The sequence below is a fragment of the Colius striatus genome, chromosome 1 (assembly GCF_028858725.1).
Source record: "Colius striatus isolate bColStr4 chromosome 1, bColStr4.1.hap1, whole genome shotgun sequence".
Taxonomy (NCBI): Eukaryota; Metazoa; Chordata; class Aves; order Coliiformes; family Coliidae; genus Colius; species Colius striatus.
In genome coordinates, this window is record NC_084759.1 from 151,234,000 (window position 1) to 151,251,995 (window position 17,996).

The 17,996-nt window shown below is 40.4% G+C and overlaps 1 long non-coding RNA gene across 1 annotated transcript in view; it reads right to left on the reverse strand.

Moving 5' to 3' along the window:
- Positions 1–6,518: 6,518 nt before the first annotated feature.
- The window catches only part of LOC133624707 (uncharacterized), a 117,413-nt gene continuing 105,935 nt past the window's right edge, over positions 6,519–17,996 (reverse strand). Inside the window, exon 3 of the long non-coding RNA XR_009818061.1 lies at positions 6,519–6,800. This is a non-coding gene — a long non-coding RNA (uncharacterized LOC133624707). The remainder of the gene's footprint in view (positions 6,801–17,996) is intronic.

Sequence of the window (17,996 nt, forward strand, 5' to 3'; positions counted from 1 at the left end):
GCCCAAACTTTTTCTGTTCCCTCAACTCAGTAGTATCTTTCTTCTTCTTCCTCCCTTCTTTAGCTGAATGGGAGTGTAGTGCTAAGGAAGGATAAGAGGTCTGCAGAAGTTATTTTCCAGACCATGGCCCATGAAATTTCTACAGGAAGTTTCACAGTTCTGTGTCTTCCAAGAGCCTACCTAATGCCTGCTGCTGGGTGTTCAGATATGTAATAAGTTCTTCTAATATAGTCCTGTCTGTCTCTTTCGTCTCTGCCTCCAAAGCACAATGAGTGGTTAGGTCCTCCTTTTTGCCCAAGCTTACAAAAATTGGATGTTGCACCGGATATTCCTGAACTATAATGGTGATGAGCTTTTCAGACCTGCCTGAGAGAGGCAATGGCTGACAGAGTGCAATAAGCAGAAATGAAGGTGATGGGATTGCCTAAGAGAAAGTTTGTTCCTCTTTGAGAAAGACAACACCTTAACCATGTCTTTTCATCTGGAACTGCAGGCTTCTTTCAGCCCTTGCTCACTCTTTCAATATCTTCTGGAGTCTGTGTCATTTTCAAGTTTCTGAGTTTCCAAGAAGTACATTCCCTCTGAGCTTTTCCTTCTTTCAAAATTGATTCCAAGACCTTTCAACTAAACTTCATCAAAGTTTCTAGGACAAACTGGCTTGAGGATAAGATGCAGTTAAAAAAAATCACAAATCAATGGAAAAAAAAATTCAAGATGCCACATTGGTGAGGTTTACATCTATTCAGAGACCCAGCCAGAGGCTGTATCAAATATTAAACCTCCAGTTGGATGCACCACCTTTGCTCCACAGTGAAAATAGTGGTGCCTTGACAATAGCAAATGGTGAACAACAAGAAGGAAAAAAAGCTAGTTTATTTTATTTTGTCAGAGTAGTTATGGACAGAATCCATTCTGAGGAAGGAGAGAAATCTTATTCAGAGGCTTGTGTTAATTCCAAGTGAGCACATAAATCCAGTTTGGGGTTTTCTACTTCACATGGCACTTTTTTCTCCTGAGATTAGATATTGGTAAGTCTTGAACTGAAGCTTTGTATCCAGCTCAGATAGATTTTTGCAGAAATGTAATTGAAGCCAGAACACAGACACCCATGTGGGAAAGGAGAGAGCTAGAGTTATAAATATAAAAAATAGAATAGGAACTAACTGATGAAGAAAACAGGGTATTATGGGATGCTGGAATCACACGAACGCACTAAATGATGGAACATGCCCCCTGCCCTCAGAATTAGCCGCTTCATTAGCAACGTCTCTGTTCAGTCAGGGAAGTTAATTAAAGTCTGCAGCCGGGCATGTACAGAGAGAGCAGCTACAGCATGAGGCGGCGGATGCTGCACCGTGCAAGCTGGCAAAAAAGATTTTGTCCTCTTTCACTTCAATGTCTGGAGCAGACTCCCGTTAAGGAGGTATCTACTAGTTTCTGCACCAATTGCCTCATCACTGACAGTGTGTGCCGTGCTGTGTGCTGTGCCACAGAGGGATGATCGCTGATGCAAGGTTACACATACAACACAACTACAAAGACTTGTATGTGCTTGAGAGCCCATAAAGGCACATGATACATGTTTTGGTTGTCCAGATGGACAAATATGGCCAACTATGATGTTGAAGCAATTCACAGAATCACAGAATCTTAAGAGCTGGAAGGAAGCTAGAAAGATCGTCTAGTCCAACTCCCCTCCCAGAACAGGACCAAATTCCTCCAATTTCAGTACTGTTACACACTGAGGGAGAATCTACACTCTCGGAAGAAACGGTCAAGTAAGGTTCCATCGCTCACAATAAAAATTGATTGCAGTCATACCACCACCTTTGCAGAAGAAAAGAATCCAGAAGGAATAAACCTTCCAGAGCCAGAGGAAATAGCAGGGCAGGACTGGGTTTCTCGGGTATTAGCATGTGGCTTGTAAAATTGTGCTCAGAATTAGAGGCACTAGGGCTTAACTATGGATCAAGGGTATGGGCTGCTTTATTCTGGTAGCTCAGCATAAGGACAGTGCTTTTCATAGCTATACATGGGCACACATAGACAAATGACAAAGCTTGACTGAAAATCAGCTCTAGTTTACTGATGAGTTCATATAATAGCTCTCCTAGCCTTTCTGCCCTGGCTCTCCATGAGTCAGCATGAGATAAGCAGCAGGTGGAAGGATTCAGCAATTCAAGGGAATGCCATGATTTTTAGCCATGGTGTTACCTAGGTGGCTCTGAGACTTAGAACCAAAGGACTCTCCACCTAAAAGGAGTGGAAAAAACAGCAAAAAAATCTCCAAGATTATAAAGCAATCTCAAAACAACTGAACTGACTTATTGCAGGATTTGTAAAAATAAATAAATAATGCCTTCAAGGCTTTCAAGCTTTGCCATACTTCGCTTGAGTGACTCAGTAGAGCTCAACTGTGAGGGAATTAAAAATCACAGCAGCCTCCAATTTCTCAAGGGATTGCTCCAAAGCTGTCAACACTGCACTACACTTGTCAGTGTAGCATGAGTCTGGTTTGCTGGCTGTCCCATTGTGCTTAGAGGTTCCCTCAGCAGCAGTGGGGAGTTGAATGCCTCTCCTTTTCTTCTTTCAAGTCTTCCTGAGCGTGGAGGTCTGTGCAGGCAAAGAAGTGTCACCTGCACTCTCAACGGACCCAAAGGCAGCCGTGGAGTCCCTGCTGTGGCCTGGGCCCAGCTCTCATTACTGCAGGGCACAAGCAGAGAAATTAATACCAGAAAAAAAAAAATAGAGTGAACTTATATGTTGGGCAAATGAAGAGAAAAGTAAGGTAAGAGTGGAGGGGACACCTTTCAAAAAACCAGCTAAGATAGATGGGGACAGTTTCAGACATCCTGTGTACAGCTTGGGTTTCTGAATTATAGTGCCAGCAATGGGCTCACAATAGCATTCCGTTTTGTCTCACTCAGTTTCATTTCCACTGACAGCTACTTTCCATTTTCAGACCAGCAATGAGATGAGGGACTGGGCAAAACAGCCCAGTCTTGGATGAATCCAGAGAGCGCTTTCCACTGAACGCCTGTGTTTCCCCACACCCTTTTGTCTGTGTTTAAGATCCTTTTGGTGTTTACTTTCCAGAAATACTTTAGCAAAGCAGCTTTGCCAAAATGAATGCTCATGAAAAATGAATGTTGAGACTGAATCTGCAAATATTCACTGAGAGTAAATTTCTCATTGTGCAAGCAATTGTAAAATTCGTAATTTTCCCTGTTTTTTGTTATATAAATTATACAATCAGGGCACAGTAACAATATGAAGTGAATTATGTATCTAACCAACGTTGCATGCATTCCAAATATCCTCAACAAATTGCATGTGAACAATCTAGAGGCTAAGAATTATTTGTTAGCAAAAGACATGAATCATTTCCAATAACAAATACATTTGAGGAAATCCTCATGTATTCCCAGACAATCTGTAAATAGAGAGTAAAAATGGGAAAAAAAAAAAAGATCCATTGTGTTTAACTGACTCAATCCAACTCTGTAATTGACCACTCATCTGATTAAAAAGTCATCAAGGAGAGGCTCTTGAGGATGGAGTACCTGATGCAGATATCAGCCTGTGACAAAGTCGAAGGCTTCATATGGACAATCACATGGAGAGCAACATGCCCAAAAGTAATTTTGGTGTGAAGAGCTTCCTGTAGAGAGAATTGTAGATCTTAACAAAGATTTGCAAGGCTTCCTCAAGTTCTGCCTCCTTCTATGGGAAAAGTAAGAAATAATTGCATAGAAACCTTTTCATATACTTGTCTTTGGGATCTCACCTGAGCTTGGGTAAACCAGCTTTCATCTTCACTGAGCCAGGGAGATATTGTTTGAATAATCCAGTTGAGTTGGTGGCTCAACATCAGGCTAAGGCGTCAGGAGGTCTGATCTCTGTTTCCCTCTCTACTTTGAGACATGCAAATCATTTCACCACTTGGTACTGTTTTTCTCTAACGACCCCTTGCCCTATTGTTCGTGGCAGAAACTGGAATTCACATGGTCTAAGGGCTATCTCTTCCTGAGGTGAAAACAGCTACACAACTGAGCTTCCTGAGACTAAGGTACCAAAACCAAACTCCTTTCTTTTTTTCTGAAATATGTATCCTAGAATGGACTGGTGTCTTTTTTGTTGTAGAGAGAACCTTTTCAACCAACTCAACATAGCTGCTTCACTTTTAGATGGCTAAAATCAGCAGAGGTTGACTCCTTTTCCGAGATTCACACAGCACCCTGCACAATGCAGCCCAGATCTGCACTGAGATCTCTGGACATTAGTGTGCTATAGGTGATAACCAGTGAGAGAACACTGAATTAAAACTTGCCCTTGGGCACTGCCTTCTATGCTAGGTTTTCAAGGCTTTTAATTTAAAGAACAGAATGATTGAATCTTCCCATCACATCAGTAAGGTAGATAATCACCCTCAAAATTTATTCTAGCATAAAAATTCAGGCAGAGAGAGACAGAAAGTACAACAATAGAAACACAAGCTCTAATGCTGCCTTCACATCCCAACAGGCACACAGCTAGCAAGGATACAATGAGACTAGATAATAAAATAAGGCAGATAAATGGCTTGTGAGAGGAAGAAAACCTCTTTAAGTAAGTTTGAATATATATTCAGAGGTGTTGTTCCATAGGAAAGGAAATGTGGTTTTGTACAATTATGCTCACAGGCTGGTGGCCTTTGAAGAAACTTAGAAAACCCACGACGAGGTTTGGCCACTGGATTCCTATTCCTCTATCTATATGAGAAGCGTGAACACTGCAACTCCTCCCCAAAATGAGCTTGCTGCAGGTGCCAACATACGATCCTCAAGGAAATGTAGAGGGGCTCTAATTTCTGGGTCCTTCTGGCAGAAGGGATGCCTTCCAAGGGAGCTGGAGATACCCAAGTCAGCATCGGACTTTGCTGTCAGTGACCATGGCTGCTTTCCAAACCTTTATTCGTAGCTGTGGCTGGCTGCCAGAGTTGGAACCATAATGTGAGTGAACTCACTATTAGTCAGCCACTTCGAGCTGAGCTGATCTTTTCTTCCCTTAAAGGACAGTCCCACATTTCATGTCCACAGTGCAAAATTATATCTGACATGTAATTTAAAACCCAAGATGCCTTGATATAAAGCCTTACTCCAGTAAATGGGATCAAACAGCAGGGCATTTCATTTGACAGATGGATATTTCTAGTTTTAATATTACGTTAACTTTTCCTCTCCATGCCTCGCATGGATTTTTCATTCTTAGGCAGCAGTGCCTGGCTGCTAACCAGAGTCATAAGTCTGACAGAGGCTTCCCCAGCATTTCAACAATTCCCTTGAGATCAAAGAGGGTTCTTGGATAGGTGACATCAGCTCACTGGCATTGCCCATACCATCCTTCACTTGTGCTCAGTGAGAAACTTTGCAAGCCCACAGTCCAGCTGTAAGAGCTGCATGTTTTATCTACAGAACTTAGCCTGCTCCAAAGACAACAACGTGTCTGTAGCATTAAATTACCAATAGCCATAGCAGCTTAGCAGTCTACTGCCCTCCAATTCATGCATCTTTACAAGAGGCCTGCAACATCACCTCAGGTCTGTGACCCCAGTAACACGCTCACAGTTTGGGAATCAAAACAGACTTGCATCTTCCTGGTTCAACGTACAGGCAAACATCAGTGTTGGCCCACACAATAGTCTAGGCAAAAATCTCACTCCTTTATTTTCCCTCATGACCCCTGAAAACTTTGTAGTCACAAGAATGTCTAGTGGAAGCTTCTTGTGGAGTGAGTGTTAACGTCACAGTGCTAGCAAATGTGAGGTTTTATACTTGCCAGAAGGTGATTAGCTGTAATATGAATAATACAATACCTATCCTAGACACTCTGGATGAAATCTCTGAGTAATCACTCTAGCATGATGAAGTAAAGTGTTCTAGCTAAATGCCTGAGTGCTACATAACAACAGTTTTTAATTAAAGTAATCAAATATATCTTTAATGTTGATTAAATTAACTGTAGATTTGAGAATTCTGTAATACATTTTAGACATCAGATAAAGATTTATCTTTGGTCAGAGACAAAGCATGGAAAACTTAGCATGACAAGTGAATTTCAGGAACAAAACCACAGCTGTAACCAGAAGGGTTTTATGGAAACTGTGGCAGAAAATATACAAGCACCACTGACTAGGAGAACCAGATTGCTTTCACTAGAGGGACAGACCCCCAGCATTTGTGTAGAACTGGTCCCCACATACTGCTAGTGCTCTATTACTTGACACCGACAGGAGGGAAAAGGAGGACCCTCATGTTATTAAAACACACCCAAACAGGGTGACATGCATCAGGTAAGAGCTGGCCAGCACTGTCTCAGATCCCTTAACATGATTGATTGCAATAATTTAATCATGTACCAGTTGTTGTTTTTCTGTCTATCAAGCCTTGTTGCTGTATTTCAATGTCCTATATAAAACAGTGTTTTCTGTAGGACTTTGTTATTCTTGACAAAGAGCAATGTCAAGAAATACGTCTTCTAACTGTTTCTGCCAAAAGAGGGAAAGAGAAAAAAAAGAATGAACACTTGCTCTGTGGCTTTATAGATGAAATTTGTGCTCCAAGTGGGTTGTGCATCACAAAAACACTTCCTCCTCTGTAAGAAACCCACATAATCTCTGTCTGGTGAGCAACTCACCAACAGTCTGAAATGAATACCACTTGAAATTGTCACAGTAGGTTTCTTCCCGGGATGTATTCAGCCAGCACAGAGCTCATCCACCAGGTCCTGTCTGCTCTTGCACTCCTCCTGAAGAGCTTCATCTGCAATGACATTTACAGTGAATCAAGTTTTCTTGAGCATAACTCAAATTTGTCATTTGTGTCCTTACATATTTTTCCTTTCCATCCTTGGACTGTCTGCCTCTTGGGGAGGCCATTTTCTCTGTGATTTGAAACTCTAAGCCAGGGATGTGGAGACTTACTTTTAAGTAAATACTTTAGGAATCTAAGCAGTAAAGCATGTGTTTTAGCTGCCAAACATTGCTCTGTGTTCTAGGTGCTCTGTGGTGAAGCCTATGTTAATGCTGTTGGCTTAATAACTGTACCCAGCCAGATTGTTTAGTGCTTCTACATTGTCTGTTCATGTTTTGTATCTGGCATAGCAGAAATCCTACATTAAACACATACTTCATTCAAATCAGTAAATAGCACAATGTCTAATATCTTTGAATCATTAACTGGATTTTTAAATGAAATTTAAAATTTGCATTTAATAATCCTTACTCCTTCAAAGTCATTGAAGGGAATTGGTCTCTCTATGGCAAAAGCAGTAACTGACTTGACATTTAACATTCTTCCACTTTGTTTTTACTACCATTTCTTTGTCCTTTTAGATATGCAGAAGTTAACTTCTATCCCTTCAGATTTTCCGTGAAAGCAAGTCTGCTCTAAAATTCATATCCCTACAGGTTTTGAAGAAAATGGGCTGTAATTAAGCAAAGTTACATTAGTTACAAAGCTGTCATTTTCAAAACACCAAATACATAAAAGCAGAGGAAATGCATCATTAAAGACATAAATCTTCTAACTACCTAATAAATTCTTATCAAGTACAAAGTACAGCACACTTCATCATAACTCCACAAATACAAACCCTTACCTGTTCTTTCAACAACAGCATTACAATGAAGTGCAAAGCTTTCCTCAAAAACAAACCAAGAAAAAGTCTGGACTCAGATTTGTACAATGTAGTAAATCAGTATAGATCTTGCAGCTTCAGAGGTTCTGAGGTGTTTTATAATAGTTGAAGACATGACACATTACATCTGAACCTTTTTGTATTCCACTCCATAATTCTCTTTCCCCTTTGGAGCTAATATACTCTTTTGGCACATGTTGTGCACTGGTACAAAACTGGTATCTTGTTAAAAATGTGTTCTAACTGAAGCACAAGTTGATTCAGGACAGTAAGCACACTCTGTCATCTAACTCATTCATTTTCACTTTGCAATGGGTGAAGCTATTTGAAGAGCTCGAGAGAAGCAGCATTTTGGTTTTCCTCAAAGCTTATGCAACTCAGCAAGTCTTTCTTTCCGTTGATACCAACAGGTCTGGCTGTTTTGGCAGGCTGATCCACTTTGACAGGGTGATCCAGCCTTATCAGCTGTGGGGTCTGCTCTGCACTTGTGGGACTCCTGATGGTAGAACCAGCACAGTGGTAGCAACAATGATCACTTGTTGAAGCTCAGAGTGAAGAGGAGACTGGTACTGAGAAAGCAGAAGGGGTAGAAATCAGATTAAGATTATGTTTATTAGGGAAAGAAGGAGGCATCCCTATTTCCAGACCATGTTGGCTTCTTGGAAAGCTTTTTTCAGACATTCTAGGGAAAAGATGATCATAGTGACTAGTTGCAGTTAGGAGGCTGTGAGTTGAACCAGATCCCCACAGGATGTACAGATATTTCCCTCTAGGGATCTTTATGAGACATCCTTTGAGGCTACCTTCCCTCCTTCCTACAGTCCCTAGGTCTTAGTGAAATTTAGTCTACCACTTTTTGCTTACCCTGCCTCTACACCAAAGGCCATATCTGCACTAGTAATTCATGGCTGATCTACTTTCCAGCCCTGTTGCCTGCAGTAACCTGGCTAAAGTTTGATCTCAAAGCCATGCTGTGCTTGAAAAACAAAACCAGCAGGTTTCAGAAACTTAGTGGTAAACTGGATTGTAGAAGTATTTGTCCTATCATTCCAAGTTGCTGAGGTTTGTGGAGAAACTCCTGAATCTGCCTCTCCCCTTGATGTCTGTAGCTTGACCAGAGGCTGTGTCAGAGGGTAAGCTTGTAAATAGACAATGTGGGTAGCAACTGAACTTGGGAACAGCTTGAACTCCTGCTGGACTGACAGTGCTGGCATGCCAAGAGTCACAGAGGAGGACTGACTGCAAGGCTAATACAAACACCTGGCTCAATGTGGCAGACCAGGGATGGCTTCAAATTTTGTCTCTCCTTATGAAGCAAACCATATGGAATTTAAGGACCTCATGCAGTTGCAACATCATAGAATCACAGAATAGTTTGGATTGGAAGGGATGTTAAAAATCACCTAATCCAATCTCCCCTGCAATTAATAGGTATGTCTTCCACTAGATCAAGTTTCTCAAAGCCTTGTCCAACCTGGCCTTGAACACTTTCAGTACCTCACCACCCTCACAGGGAAGAACTTCTTCCTAATATATCATCTAAATCTACCCTCTTTCAGTTTAAAGCCATTACCTTCTGTCCCATCACTACACGTCCTTGTAAAAAGTCCCTGTCCAGCTTTCTTGTAGGCCCCTTTAGGAACTGGAAGGATGCAGTAAGGTCTCCCCAGTCTTTTCCAGGCTGAACATCTCCAACTCTCTCAGCCTGTCTTCAGAGGAGACTTGCTCCAGCCCTTCAATGGCCCTCCTCTGGACTCACTATAATAACTCCATGTCCTTTTATTAGAGGACCCAGAACTGGATGCAGCACTCCAGGTAGGGTCTAAGAAGAGCAGAGTAGAGGGGGAGAATCACTTTCTTGATCTGCTGGCTACACTTTTTTTGATGCAGTGTAAGTTTTCATACGAGGAAAGGCTGTGGGAACTGTGGCTGTTTAGTCTAGAAAAGAGAAGACTGAGGGGGGATCTTATTAACATTTACAAATATCTAAAGGGTGGGTGTCAGGAGGTTGGGACATCCCTTTTTTCTCTTGTATCTAGCAACAGGACAAGGGGTAATGGGATGAAGCTGGAACACAAAAAGTTCCATTTAAACATAAAAAAAACCAATTTCACTGTTCAGGTGAAGGAGCCCTGGCACAGGCTGCCCAGAGGGGTTGTGGAGTCTCCTTCATTGGAGGTCTTCAAGACCTGCCTGGACATGTTCCTATGTGAACTGATCTAGGTTTACCTGCTTCTGCACGGAGGTTGGATTAGATGATCTCTAAAGATCCCTTTCTATGATTCTATGATTTCTCTCTTTTCCCCGTTGCCTTTTAAAAGCAAGAAATGTCCCATTCTGAGCTTCTAAAATCAGCAGAAGTTGTATGGCTTGATTTCCACAGATACAGCACAGAGCCAGTCAGACTGACTCAACAGTTTGTTCTCATTTACTGCTGATTGCATTCTCTGCATCCTTCTTCTCCTCTGTCTCCATGAAAGCATATCCACTTGAACTCATCAGTCCTGAACCCATATGGATACATCTTTGATAGTTCTGTGGTTTCCATAATAGAGGGCAGGTATGGTTGATACTTGGCAGAGACTGAACACAGTGCTCTCTGTCTAACTGACTGGCTTTGGAGACTTCTGCTGACTAAGGACATGACATGTGCTAGGGCAGTGAGTAGTTACATGATAACAAAGAAGCAACATATCCAAAACGCAGTTGATCTCTATAGTAAGTTTTCCAAAGGTTTTATGGACATACACCCCAGATTCCCTGTGGTATGTACAAGTTGCTTGGTGGAGAACTCTTTGGACACAAATAGCAAATACATCTTTGGTCCCAGTCAGTCCACAGCTAAGAAGTGCACATAACAAATCAGAGACAGTGAAAGAGCTTGAAGACTCTTTTTCTTATTTCTTACATCTCACACCATAAAGTTGAGTTACTGATTAATCTGAAACAGAACTCATAATTAAGACAGAACTTTAATATACAGTCGTGATTCTATGAATATTAGAGGAAAGATCCTGAGCAGAATAGTCTGAATGTCTTGCCTTCTTCCGTATCAGGATGTGGCACTGTGAACCAGTAAAAACAGTCCTGTTAGAAAGACTTTAGGGTGACACAGTGCAGCATAAGGCTCTTAGTCGATGTCCTTGTGATTTCAGAGATTATTTGAGAGATTCAGATTTCATCTACTGATTAACATCTGAGAGATGTGTTAGGCAAAGAGTTTTGCTTAAGATATGCCCATCAAAATCTCACTCCTACAGGAAATAAACCAAAAATTTCAGCTGTGCTTTGAACTCACAGACACTGGGCAAGTTTCAGATGTCAACTTTTAATCAAATCTGCATGCCATCTGGAAATGAACCTAGCCAACTTTACCAGGGTTTTTTTGTCAAAGCAGACCTTCTCTCCTTTCTTCCTCTGTTTTGCCTGCCTCCTGAAAGCAGATTGCATAATTTACAAACCAGGCTTACTGTGCTATTTTTAAGTGAGTATCATTTTGAGTTCCAGGTTTCAAGTGAATCAAAAAGCACAAAAAGCGGTGAACTTGTACTTAAAAAAATATTCCTACAACATCTGGAAATTAAATCCACAGATGTTCAGAGATGTCTGGATGTTCATCTAAATGGTGTCTTTTTAATTGTTAGATACATTATAAAAACAAATTAAAATAAACTAATAGGACAACTGCATGTAGTATTTGCTGTGTGTTACACATTATAATGAGATTTTGAGCAAATAAACTCCACTCTAAAACAGATGTTACAGAACAATAACCACAAAATCCTATAAAAGAGAGACAACAAGTACCGTGACTTCAGGTTTCATTTGAACATGGAAAAGACAGACTTGTAAAATGTCATTTAATTGGAATTTTTATTATTAATAGAATATGGCACTAACAGCAATATTAGAGAAGACCCATGCAGTGTTGAGCTGATTAATGGAGTTGACTAGCCCATTGAGAGCTTAAAGTTGCCTGACAATTCAGCCCATTAATTAGCAAGATGCCATATTCTCTCCCACTGGTCTCTGCTGCACTGAACTCACAAAGCTTACAGCTTCTTTGCAAGTTTTTCAGAATTTCTTCTAGGAAGTTTTTCTTCTTCATAAGAACATCTATGCCAAGTCAGATCAAAGGCTATATTGCCACTGAAAGCAGTCAATAGCAGGTCCCGAGTGTGGATTGCGACAATAACCTAAGTAGATAAAGGTGTTTCCTCAGAATATGTTCCTAGTTTCCAGAATCTTGTTGCTTTCTCAGCCTGGGTAAACTTTAAACATCCATCATTAACTCTCACAAAGAGTTCAACTGCTTACTTGCCATTTCTGTAAAGAACCAGCTGATACAAAAATGTCTCTTGCAGTTTCAATTTTTTACCCTATGGGAAGACAATATGGGAGGCTGCTGTGATTATGTTGGTCATTTCCAGTTTTAACTTTCCAGCAGGAATTTTCCCATCAACAGAACGTCCCAAGAATCAGTAAGCTGCAAAATGGATGTAAAGCTCCCTTTGCATTGATTCAGTAGCTACATCAAAGATACAGACTTTTATTTATGCAAGTTGCTTCAGTCATCCAACAGCCTAAATCTACCACAGCAGAGCAACTGTGCATTAGCATCTTCTACAGGGTGATCCCAAGACATGGAGGAAAATTACCATTTCCTGTTAGATTGCATAGGAAAGTTCTATAATAATTTATAAATTAAACTTGAAACTGCCAAGCGTATTTCCATTGTCCTGTCAGAGAAAACTGTTAAATATAAACAAACAACACAAACAGACTGGTACCGAGATTAAATCTTCTGGAAAGGGTCTGGAAATTGCTTACTTTATTTTCAAAACCAGCATAACACAAAGACTATAAAATAATACAGAATGAAAGAAAATTAATTAGGCCCATATATTTTTTGTATGTGCACAGGATGAAGTTCTCTTGCAATCTTGCCCTACACATCTAGAACAATAAGCAATCTTTTCTATTTTGCAAGGCTAATGCATGCCTACACAAGCTGCAAATCAAACCAAAATCCTTCATAAACATGCTCTGAATGGACACTGATTTCAGTTGTGTACAGCTCTGGAATTAAGAAAAAAAACGTATTTTTCTTTCTAGCAAGTTCCTAAATTCCACAGAGTGATCATCAGAACTGGTGTGGGGAAGTGAAAGCTGATGGGAGAGGAGCAGAAGGATGGAAAGAATATGTCTGTCTATGAAAAAGCAGCTGAGGTAAAGCCACTCGATCCAAGTTCATCCTGCATAAAGCCTTTGAAAGTTCCTAAGTGACAACAGAGGTTCAGTGAACCTCCACAGGAACATCTTCATGCAGAGGAGCAAGATATTTTCCCACAGAACTATTTATTCCTATTTGGCTGTCTCTTCTGTCCCAAGAAATGTGCACAGTTATTCAAAGTCTGTGCTCTGTGTTCAGAGGTATTGAGTCATGATCACATGTCATGTAAAGCTGATTTGTCTGCTGCAACCCCAACCTGCTGCAAACCTAGGCTGCTGCTCCTAATTGTGATGGTGATCAGTGAGACAGTTCTGAATGGACAGCAGCAGTCACGACCATGACATGAAAATCTTACAGTAAGAGGTCTGTGACTAGTCACTGCATGGACTCCTGCTTCAAGCTAAGACCCCACAGCTGGCATCTCAATATATATTTTTACCACCACCTTAGGCAGACTGAAAATGGTCCCTATACTCTTGACAATTTGATGGGATTTAGACTTCTGGCTCACTTAATGCCTTATTTTCTAAGTTGTTGTAGGCACCTGCAGGTGAAAGTTGGCACTTAACTAGGATTTTGCACAGCACCTAAAGACACAGGTGATTTCAGTGGGATGTAAGGACTTGATTTGCGCTTTTAAGAGCACCATTAGACAGCAGTGTGCAATTTTCTGTGCATAAATACTGTGGGAATTCAGATTTGGAATGCAGTAGAGCGCATGGTTGATGGGAGATCCTGTCAGCTGTAAGAAATTCACTCCATTTTAATCTGCTTAGAAAACCTGATACTCGACAAAGTTTACTCATAATCCTGATGCAATTGGAAAAACAATGCAGGCACCTGGCCCCCATCACTTCCACAGCCCAACCTACTTTATGTGCATGATTACTCCTTTGTGTCTTTCTTTCATCTTTTAGCAAATGAGATCTATACAAACGGAAGGAAATTCAGTATCTGTTAATTCTTTACAAGCCTTTAAACACAGGCCTCTGAATTTTAAAAATTCCCTCTGCTTCAATGATACCAAAATTTTTACATGGTAGATTTCTTCATTAATGCTTTCAAAGCACTTCATGAATGAGTTTAATAGCTTTTTACTACTTTATATATGGGGAAACTAAACCACAGAGGCAAAAGCAATGTGCACAACTTCATTTATCAGGCCAAAACTAAGGAAAATGATCTGGATTTCCAGTCCAGTGCCCTGTGCTAAACCTTTTTTATGTTAATTTCACTAAATTCATCAGATAGTCTGATAGATGTAGTGTGTGCCACAAATATAGAGCTTTTAAAAAGATACTTTTAAAAAAGAACTTATTGTTCAGATTTCCGCCTCAGTAAGAGACACTTGTGAACATACTAAAGAGAAAGCCACAGTAAAATAAAACGATAAAATAGAAATCAATCACAGTGAGAGATGGCTGTTTCAGGAGAAAGACAACCTGCAGCAGCTCCAGTAGAATTAAGTCCCCATTGAGGTCTTCTGCAACCCAAACCAAATGGAATTTGAAGGTCTAGGAAGTAATGACAAGACACACCATAAAAGCAGCTGCTGAGCCTCAAACATGTTGTATGAACAGAAAGACAACGTGTTGTGTGAGGGATTGTAGGTTAGGCTATGGATAGCAGAAAGCAAGCTATCAGAGAACTTTTTAGTTTTTAGGGAGCTTTGGGTTTGGAGGTTTTTTTGTTTATTTGTTGTTGTTTGATTGTTTTGGTTTTTTTTAAGTTTTGGGAGTTAACTGGTACCTGAGAAGCACACCAGTGTAGGCAACCATAAGGATAAATTCTCTTAATAGCTGGAGAGGATCTGAGCAAAGATAATTTGCTAGTAGAGCAGGGGAAACACTTAGAATTCTAGAACGTTTCTCACTTCTTTTGCTTCTCTAGGCCTTTGAAAAGAGACAAGAACTTCAAGCTGATGATCCTCTCCTCCTGTATGAATACAGAAATTAATGAGAAAAAGAAAACAAGTGACTTCCAGCATTTTTAGTGCAGTATAAAACAAGATACATGATTTACTGGGAAGTGAAAAATGAGATTCCTGAGATGCTGAGATGCAGCAGCTTTCCTCAGATGAACTAGAGATGCAAACAGCTTGGACTGAGGTGTCTGGGTGGGATTCAGCTCCTGGGCTCCATATAGCCCATGGATAATTGAAAAGTGAAGGAAGTACTGTAAATAAATATACCAAATTCCATTCAGAGTGATTTAGGTGTGGTGGAGGAGAGAATGAGGAAAAATAGGAAGAGGAGAAATTACAGCTATATGATTATTCTCTTGTTTGGATTGATTTTAAGCTTAGTTTATTCTTGGATAGATTTGAAGGCTCAAATTAGGATATTTCTTTAGGTGTGTCCCTTCCTGATAATTCTGGTTACTTGTTGGCAGCTATCACCAGCTGTGGCATGTCCAGAGGTCATAAAGAGTTCCATATACTTGCTTGCAGCAGACCATAGAAGATCCTTGACTGTAGGAAGGCTGGGAGGTCAGCTGTAACTTGCACTGGAAAGGATGGATCTTAATGTCTCAAGACCAAAACTTCAATCACAGCTTATGGTTTTGCAGCTATGAACTATAAACATGAAAGAAAAATAACAGGTGGGATAGATTCTATATTTGTGGAATGAGTTTTTCCCTTATCCTTTTTAAAGAGAAAGTCTTTCTAAAAGAGAATCCTCCAAAAAGAAGAGGAAGAGGGTTCTTGTATGTTCATACCTCTCTAACAAAAGCTAGACCTCCTGCATAGTGTTTGCAAAAGCCATGATAACAAAAAAAAACCCCTCCTTATCAAAGTCAGTAGAAAACTAAAGATAGCAAAATGTATCGTCACTCCTAACTCATTCCTTGTGACTTATGGAAAGCTTATTGTTATTTCTAGCTCTCAGTCCTTTCTTGTGATACTTGTGACCATTGATTTCTTTGACAGCTTTTTAAAAATGTATTTATTATTAACGTGGGTTACAATGGATGCTACAATGAAAAGTGTCTGTGGCTTGTTGCGAGATCTGGATATCATTGCTAAAGGGTCAGAAATTATGGAAATGGTACCTTTAGAAAATACCTGGCAAAGGTCACTGATCAATGTGCTTATTTGGATGGTATTAGCTAAACTGTGCTTGTGGCTATTTCCAAGGGTGACTGAATCTCAGAGCTAGCTGAAAAGCTTTACTCAATGCAGTATTTTCTGTGATTGAAAAGCAGCTTTTCCTCTTTTCCGTATGAGAGCACACTTTTCAACCCAGTGCTTCCCTATTTTAGGCACTGCAGGGACCCGCTCCACTGAACTGATGCCATTGAGGAAGCAATCTGGCAGTTTTCCTTAAAATCCCTTGTGACCTTCTACATGGCACATTGAGGACTGAAAGTGTTTGTCTTTTCACTCCTTGGTTCCAAAAGTGTTCTTCCAAGGGGTATTTATTACTTTTTCCTCTCCCATCTTCCCCTGAGTTGGGTTCCCCTTGGGCCTACAGTTTTCTCATTATCAAGCCACAATGAATCAAAAAAAAAAGAGATGTAGGGTGTGCCTCTTGCAAAACCAGAAGGTCTGCAGTCTTGGTCCCGAAACATATGTGATTTCACTGAACATCTTCAGCAACAACAACGAGGAAAGCTGTTCTATTTGGCTTGCAGTGTAGTGGGAGTTGCATGAAGCTGAACCTGTCAATTCACAGTCCTTACTCTTAGACCTATCTTGAAAGGTTGACACTCGCAAAACAATTGCTTTACTAATAGATTCAGAGGTAGAGCAGTGGTAAGAAAAACAGGGATGTTCCATACCTGGAGGTCCAAACTCATCCTGATCCCCCACTAACTAGGTCTTCTGTGGAGAAAGTAAATTATCCTCATCCTTGTGGGCTGACTGATTTGGTTTTGGTGGTGACTGGTAAAAGAGTCAGACAACCTCTCAAAGCAGGCAGTGGTTCATTTCTACTCTGTTAGCTCCTTTGGGCGCAGTTCAGCAGACAGCCATCCGCCCACATTATCAGTCACTGTTTTTAAACTAGAAGGATTCCTGACATATTTTTTCACTCTAATCAGAGAGTATAGTTACGATAAGCATTGCTAAACTACTTCTGGAAAGGTGGAGAAAGCTCTGCTTTAGTTTTTTAGGAGAAGTGAGAAGACCTGGGTTGTCCAGTCTCCTGAGTGGACGAAATCCTTCTGATGACACACCACAGAAAAGAAAGTCTATAAGAAATCCTCTAGAAAATGTTCAACCGCATCATGAATTTGAAGCTAGCACCAAGAGTATGTTCATCATTTTCCCAGCTTTCCATTGTGTCAGTGAGGATTTGCCTCTCCTGGGGCAGGCAGTACATTAGAGACAGGGTGACTGAATCTGCATGGGTGTCCATCTTCTAGAAAAGTGTTATAGATTTTAAGTTGAGACAACATATCTCTTTCAATCCATGTACTAGAGAAAAAATACAGCATGTATACTTTTCCTTCCAAGATGACCATTCTCTTCACAGATCTTTCTCCTTTTTGATTGTACTGTCACAAGAGACATAATATATTCTCACTTCATCACATTTTCTGCAACAGTAATACCGAAACTCGGAGATGGATTACTGTCTTCCTTATGTTGAACCTGCATACTCTCGAGACACTAATCCCATGGATGAGCATCTCAGTTATCTTTCTTTAATCAAATAATGCTATTTTTAGCATGGACACCTTATATACTAAGCTAACGATAGCAGCTTTTTTATAACTGCACTGCAAGAGGGTTAGAGATTTAAGCTTTACTGCTGAAAAAGAATCAAGGGCAATTGTAGTGAGGAAGAAGTAAGGGGGGAAAATCAGGTTTATGAAAGAGGAGAAAAAAAATCAAGGAGGAAGAACCCTTGGGGGATGTGAGGTTGAGTAGTTGTTTTTCTGGAGGGGATATTGCTCTCTAGACTCTGAAAAATTTGTAATCTATATTAAGTACAGAGCAGTGTAAGGGAGAGAAAGGTTGTAGGGGAAAACAGGGGAGATATAGCAGATGGTAGTGGGGAAGAAAGTCTGGGAAAGCAAGGAGAAACAAAATGAGAAAAGCAATATTAAAAGTAATAAAGGGACAGTACTTTTTCATAACTTT